Below are 7,558 nucleotides of genomic sequence, written 5' to 3' on the forward strand. Positions count from 1 at the left end.
GGGTGTTCATTCGCGCCTGACCTCCATAGAATGGAAATATGTCACAAAAAGTGTTTCAGTGTGAACAGGTATGGTATAATAAATTATGGGGTTTATCTATTTTATTTTTACTTTCATCATATTTTGCTTTGGTTTTGATACCCCCAAATTCGAAGCTATCTCTTTACAACCCTTCCTTTTTATAACCTATCATACTTTCATAAATCAGAGTCCATTTTCTGTAGGCTGTTTTTGAACCCAGTCAACGACGGGTACTTTTGCTAGTATATATATATATATATATATATATATATATATATATTGTGCATAAATGACAAAATGTATATTCTCAAAATTCATAACTTTTATAATTCTTGACAGTATCTGTTCTATAGCGCAAAATCAATCCCTTAAGTATTATATCAATCATTGATTAATATAATAATTAAGTGATTGATTTTGCACTATGAAACAGATACTGTCAAGAATTGTAAAAGTCAACTGAATTAAAGGAATAAATAAGATGATGGTCAACATCATCAACTTTTGAATATAGTTTTTGCCATTTATTCACTATACTGCTCTGTAATTACATTGAGCTTAAATAAGGATTGGTATATATTATAAGAAAATATATTTCTACAGAAATATATAGATATTCCTTCAAATTTATTTCTACGGAAATATATACATATTCCTCCAAATTTTATTATATCTTGGATAAAAAAAAAAAGTTATTGATTCGATACTGGATATTAATCGCTATTTTGGTGTCAACCCCCCTCCTGCTGAAGAGAGGTTCCCTATTATCAGGTTTAAAAAACGATGGTACCAAGATTCCCTATTATCAGGTTTGAAACCGACGGTACCAATGGCTTATCTTATCTAAACTTCTGAAAATAAAATATACATCAGTGCAGACTCCGCTGGCTGGGTCATGTCCATCGGATGGATGACGGCCGTATCCCCAAGGGAGTCTTGTATGGTGAACTGGCAACAGGACAGTGCTCTAGAGATCGCCCGGCTCTCTGCTACAAAGATGTATGCAAATGTGACCTGAAATTGATTGGTATCGACCTGGACAGCTGGGAGCAACTGGCATACGACCATGGCGCCTGGTGAGGTGCTGTGTAGTAGGGAGAGGAGAGGACAATAGAAACCTGATGCTGGAGGACAGGAGACGATGCAGAAAGCAGCGCCAAAAGGTAGATCCCAGCCTCCTTCCTGTGCCCATGCAGCAGAATCTGCTGAAATACCAACATCATTATCTCCTACAGACATTAGTGTTTCATGCTTATGTAATCATCAGTGTAGGGGTGACAATTCCTGGCGGTCATGAGATTCAAACCCAACCACAAAGCCATCTTTTGCTTGGTTTGTTAAGCCTTTACCTCGGGGCCACCAAGCAATCGCTACGGGATGGAAGGGAATTAAGAAATATTCAACGCCAAATTCAGGTGAATACATTAGGTGGTACTCTTGCATAATTTGACCCGAATTCTCGTGAATTCCCGTCAAGCATGGATCAGGCAAGACTGGCAATTATCGGTATCAGCCGAGCACTGTAACAAACGCAGACTAATGAAAAAAACAAAACAAACCGAAAAAAATACGAACGCAACTAATCAAAAATAACAAAAAAAAAAAAAAAAAAAAAAAAAAAAAAAACTACCTTGAAAAATGAAAATGTGTTTATTTCATTTCAGTATTAAATTTTTTTTTTTTATTTTATTTTTTTTTTTTTTGCAAAATATTTATCAAAACAGAAAGTTTTTTTTTTTTTTCCAAAAAAAGATTTTTTTAACCGTATAATTGTTAGGTGTAAGTACAAGTTTTTGTTTTGTTTTGTTTTCTTTTTTGTAACTGTATTTTTTTTCTTGTTTTTTATTTTTTATTTTCAAGACTTGCTGTTCAGTCAAGTTCTTTTGGTGGCACTGTCCATTTGTACATCTCCAGGAGAAACCATCCTTTACACACAATCTTTTTTTTTAAGTAAACATTTGTGTTTACAATTGTTGCACCTCATTTTTGGGGGGACAGCAATTTCTTCTTCTCCTGACAATATGAGATTGTTTGCATCGATGTTTTCATTTCTTTTTCTAGCATGTATAGATTTATTTTCTTGCCTGTCATTTTTCTGTTTGGCGAGTTTGAAAATATATTTGTTTGTCAGCTTTTCTATTTTTTTGGTGGTTGGTTTAGTCGCTTTCTTCCAATTCGAGTGTCGTCTGCTTCCATTTAGATAGCGCTTTTTCTTTGGCTAATCAAACTCCCAAAAATTCAATTAAAAATAATAATAATAAATAAATAATAAGAAAATAAATCAGAAAATAAAAAATCACCACCGCCCCCTTAATATCACCTTAAAAATTATTAAAAACATAGCAGAAAAAAAAATTAAATAAATAAAATAAAAAGTCGAATTAGTGTTTTTGAATTTGAACAATGCTCGGCTGACACCAATGATTGCCGGTCTCGTCCGATCCATGCTTGACGCGAATTCACAAGAATTCGGGCCAAATTATGCAAGAGTACTCATTAGGTAATCTAGAGTGTTCGAACAAATGGAAGTCATGAACATTACATTAATGCTAGTTGGCTGCCTTTTAGTTATTATTCTGCAGACAGATCTTATCTATCTATCTATATATATATAAAATAAATTTTTACTTGTGCAAATGGAATTTCAATTAACTTCTCTTGAAGTTATATATTTGGATTTTATCGTCACTGGATTATTTATCTTCCACTAGACTATCCATTCATGTGTTATCACCTTTTTCTTCACCATATTCCCTCTGCTTCACTTTTTTTGTTATCAAGTAAGATCTTTGACTTACTTGTTGTTTCATCAAATACTTTTGCATGCAAAATCCGATCCCGCATTTTGCTAATTCCTACCCTCTGATGAGAAGGAAAGTATTTCTTCGAAACTCCGCGGATTAAGGACTATCCACTTATCTAGTGTTTCCTTTTCAGATTAAATATGTTTTTAACTCATTTCAAAGTGTTTTTTAACATGTTTTATTAACTGTTTGCTCGTATGTATATATATATATATATATATATATATATATTTCTCTATTATATTATCATCCTGCTTTCTTAAAACGCGTTTTAAGACTGCAAGATCTACATGCTGCTCTTCAAAAATCTTACAACTTTCTCTGGTCGTTTTTCTCCACCGTGATCGACCTTTCACTTGGGCTTCCCAGTTATGTACATCCATCTTAAGTATTTTCAAGTTGTTTTTCAGAGAATCCTTAAACATTTTCCTTGGTTCATGTTGTGGTCTTTTACCTCCATCTACGATAACGTAATGTCAGAGAAATCGCAACAGGAACTGAATTGCACTGTATGTGGCAGATACCTTTTGTTAAAAGCTGGTTTTGTGAATGAAATTCTGAAATCACAATCAAAGACAGGAACAACAGTCTTATGAGGAGGCTTCTACAGCACACCTGGCAATGCTAAGTTATTATATTTGTGGTCTAATCAGCAAATTTAAAAGTGACTTGACTCAGCATTTGAGGATTCACAATATTATCATGCGATCACCTTTACAAGAAGGAAAATTTTTATGTCACATTTGTGAACTTTCATGTAGGACTAAAGCTGGATTGAAGAGTCATCTACGTGCACACAGATGCAATAACACTTAAGGAAGAGATGGCAAACGTCTGTCAAGAAGTAACAATCATCATATATATATGTGTATATATATATATATATTTTTTTCATTTTTTTGTTATCAAGTAAGATCTTTGACTTACTTTTGTTTCATCAAATATTTTTGCATGCAAAATCCGATCCTGCATTTTGCTAATTCCTACCCTCAGATGAGAAGGAAAGTATTTCTTCGAAACTCCGCGGATTAAGGACTATCCACTTATCAAGTGTTTCCTTTTCAGATTAAATATGTTTTTAATTCTTTTTCAAAGTGTTTTTTTAACATGTTTTATTAACTGTTTGCTCGTATATATATATATATATATATATATATATATATATATATATATATATATATATATATATATATATATACACACACACACACACACACACACCTTGTTAAAGTTGATGGGAAGAAACCCAGAAGAAAAACTTAAAATATGCGCATAATATTTATATATTACAGCAAAGCAAAACAATATTAGTACCGTCGGTTTCAAATCAACAATTGTGTGAATCTCATTAATTTTCATCAACCATTCATTTCGAAGATTTGAAATGATTTATGCATGAACGAGAGAATCATAAGTTTTAATCAAAATACATGGTGTAAAAATCTGAATTAGAAGGTTAAATTCCAACGGCAATAAGAGTTGTCTCCCCTTGATCAATATTTATTGATTTTAAACTTCCAGATTAAAATCCTATAGATCACCCCGCCACAAGTGTGTTTTTACGTTTGAGAAAATATATATATGCATTGAAGGTGTGTTTTGATCCTAATCAGGGCAAATTAACCATTTTATGGTTAAATATTTGGAGACTTATAAAGAATCGGAATTGAAATCGGTAATTGTTTTGGAATAGGGAAAAATATTGGAATCGTTCCATCACTACTTATGCGATGATTAATTTTTTCATAAGGCACTTTTTTTTTTCTTTTTTTTTTTTTTTTTTTTTGTGCCTTGATTTGTGATTGTTGGCCCTTGCATCTTTTGTCTGAGGAGTACCAACGCTCCTCATTCAGGATTTTCTTCATAGTCGCTGTTCCAAACCTCATCACTCTCGCCAGAGTTTGCATTGCTTTATGTAGATTTGCTGCTTTCTTTTCCACATCTCCATCCAATTTTCCAGCTCAGATCTCACATCTCACAGCCTTCAAGAGCTTCAAACAGCTGCAGGTAAGATTTCGAAATTTTTTTAATCCAGCACGAATCATCACTATACAGGGTTTTTTTCCAACCCCCTCTCCCACCAAATAAGGCATATTACCTCTGATTTTATTAGCGTCGCCTCAGCTCCATATTCAATACAAGCGAGACCACAAGGTTGCCAACATCCTAAGTGAAAGTGATTTTTGTGGAAGGAACTGGATTTGAACTTGGAACACTTAGGTTTCAGTCTGTGTTGTTAACTATTTGACCACCATGACCTCTCCGTGGGAATCAATGGCAGAGAGAAAAGGAAGACCTGATTAAACTTTGGCCCATTGACAAAGAGAGACGTTTAACTGTAGGAGTTGGTTTGTGTGTGTGGCGGCAACGACAGAGAAATGTCAATCACATTAGAAAACTGTCAGTTTTCTCTGTCTGTTTGTCTGTCTTTTGTTGTTTATGCTATATCTTATATCGACATCAACCAACATTCTGGAAATTTAAATATTAAGATATTGCATTGTTCTTTATTTTGCATTGTGCAATTCTAATTTCCTGACCCGGAATGCAAACAATTCTTTTTCAGTAATAATTACAATTCTGGTTATTTTTGTGGAACACAAGAATATAGATCAAAGTCCATTTTTATTGGCTTCACATTTCATTTTTAAATATCATTAAGCCAGTTTTTTCTATATTTGTATTTTGGCGGGACCACAAGGTTACCAACATCCTAAGTGATTTTTGTGGATTTGAACTTGAAAAACTCATGTTGTCAGTCCATTTTGTGAACCATTTGACCACCATGATTTCCCCAGAGCCCAATAAGAAACATAGGGCTGAATTGGATATCCAACACACCAATGGATGAGTAGAAATCAATAGAAGACCTGGCATGGTCTGATTCATGAAAGAACTCTCTTTTTTGAGACGGATCATGTTTAATACGCAGTTTTCAAACGATTGTTCCGTAAAGGTGAATTAGGTTCAGATTCACTTGACTTGTCAACTGATATACTGTACTGTCTGTTGGAAGCTCTGTCATGCCATTTGTTGGTCTCAAAAGTCCCCTGCGCAAACATGCTCCCGAAAATAACATTCATATGAATCAAAATGGCCAACGACGACACAGTTTGGCAGGACTGAAAAGTCAGCTCTGAGTGCACAAACCCTAAAAAAAATCTCTGAAGAGTGGTCAAACTCTAAATTGCGTGGGATCATTCCTCCCCTTCTTTCTCCACTTTCTCTTCCCTATTTTTTCCTTTCTTCTTTTATTATTGGCTCTTCTTTATTGATCCCAGTTATATATATATATATATATATTTTCTTTTTTAAATATTACATACATATATATTACCCTTCAGATTCACCATCATATTTTGTACCTCTTTTAAGTTATTTATCATTTTGATCCTATTCCTTCATTCTCATTTCATATCTAAATATCATTAAGCCAGTTTTTTCTAGATTTTTATTTTGTATAATTTTGGCCCTTCTCCTCTTCTGATGAGAAGCATTTAGCTTTGAAATGCCATGGCCTAAAATTTTTTTTAAATTTTCCCCTTACCTTTTCCTTATTGTTTTGACGATATAAAAAAGTTATATATAACTTTTCTTCTTCATCTTTCGTTTTCCACAACCAAGGTAAATGTTTCTCGCATGTTTTTTCCCGTTAGGGATCCCCGCTCTTTTTTCTTTCTATTCAAAAAATGCTACATTGCCTAAAGTGTGTTTATTCATAAAGTCTGAAGAAATGCTGGTTTTTGAAAAATTTCAAACAATATAATGCTTGAAATTGTCGAACTGGACATTGAAACAATTGTAACATAAAATGAAATACATTTTTTGTTGCCATCAACATCTTGTCTTGAAGTACTGATTTTGCACACACAGTATGTATATATATACTAGCTGATCACTCAGCGTTGCCCGATAATACAATACGCTTAAACATGATATTTTTATTTATGCAGATTGTGTATGTATTGTTATAAAATAATCCTTGAACAATAATTTGCCCGGTGAAATAATTCCCCCAAAAAATTAAAATATAATAATGGTGTTTGTTTAGAATATCATGTCAAATGGACGACAATGAATGCCCTGGAAAAGTCAATTCTGATTAATGTTTAATTTTAAATGATACCTCTTCTTTTAGTGTAAATTAAACACCTTAATAAGAAAAAAATTAAAATGAAATGATGAGGTATATCTCTGTTTTTTTTTGTTTTTTTAAAAATAAGTGATTTGCTGAGATTTTATTATTTCCCTTGGCGGGTGTAACGTAAACTATTTTTTTTTTATTTTTATATTATAGTTTTTTATGAAGTCGGATTTTTTTTTGATCTTCGATACTTATCAGATGAATTTCTGTGCAAAACATATCTAAGAACACTGCCAGACATATAAATTACCTTTGTGTGAAATTTGTAAAAAATAGGCTCAGCCGTTTCAGAACCTATGAGGAAGGAACTCACACACACATTCCCCTTCATTCAATACACTGTAGTCGTTTATTGCTTTAATGGTCAGTACAAGGCTATGTGGGACGTACCATCTAGTGTTTAGAAGTTACAATTTCTCAACATATCCCCCTCTATTGATATGCTTTAACTAGCTTGGATGCCTGGCGTGGCCCGGGTGTTTGGAGGTGTGTTTTAAGCCCCCCTCCCCAAAAAAGTGGTAGTAGGCAGGCTTGAACCTGTATTGCGAAGGAGGAAAAGAACATGAAAAAAAGTGACGTTTTTGCTGTT

Source organism: Euprymna scolopes, chromosome 41, assembly GCF_053919585.1.
Source record: "Euprymna scolopes isolate OS-2025 chromosome 41, ASM5391958v1, whole genome shotgun sequence".
NCBI classification, from domain to species: Eukaryota; Metazoa; Mollusca; class Cephalopoda; order Sepiida; family Sepiolidae; genus Euprymna; species Euprymna scolopes.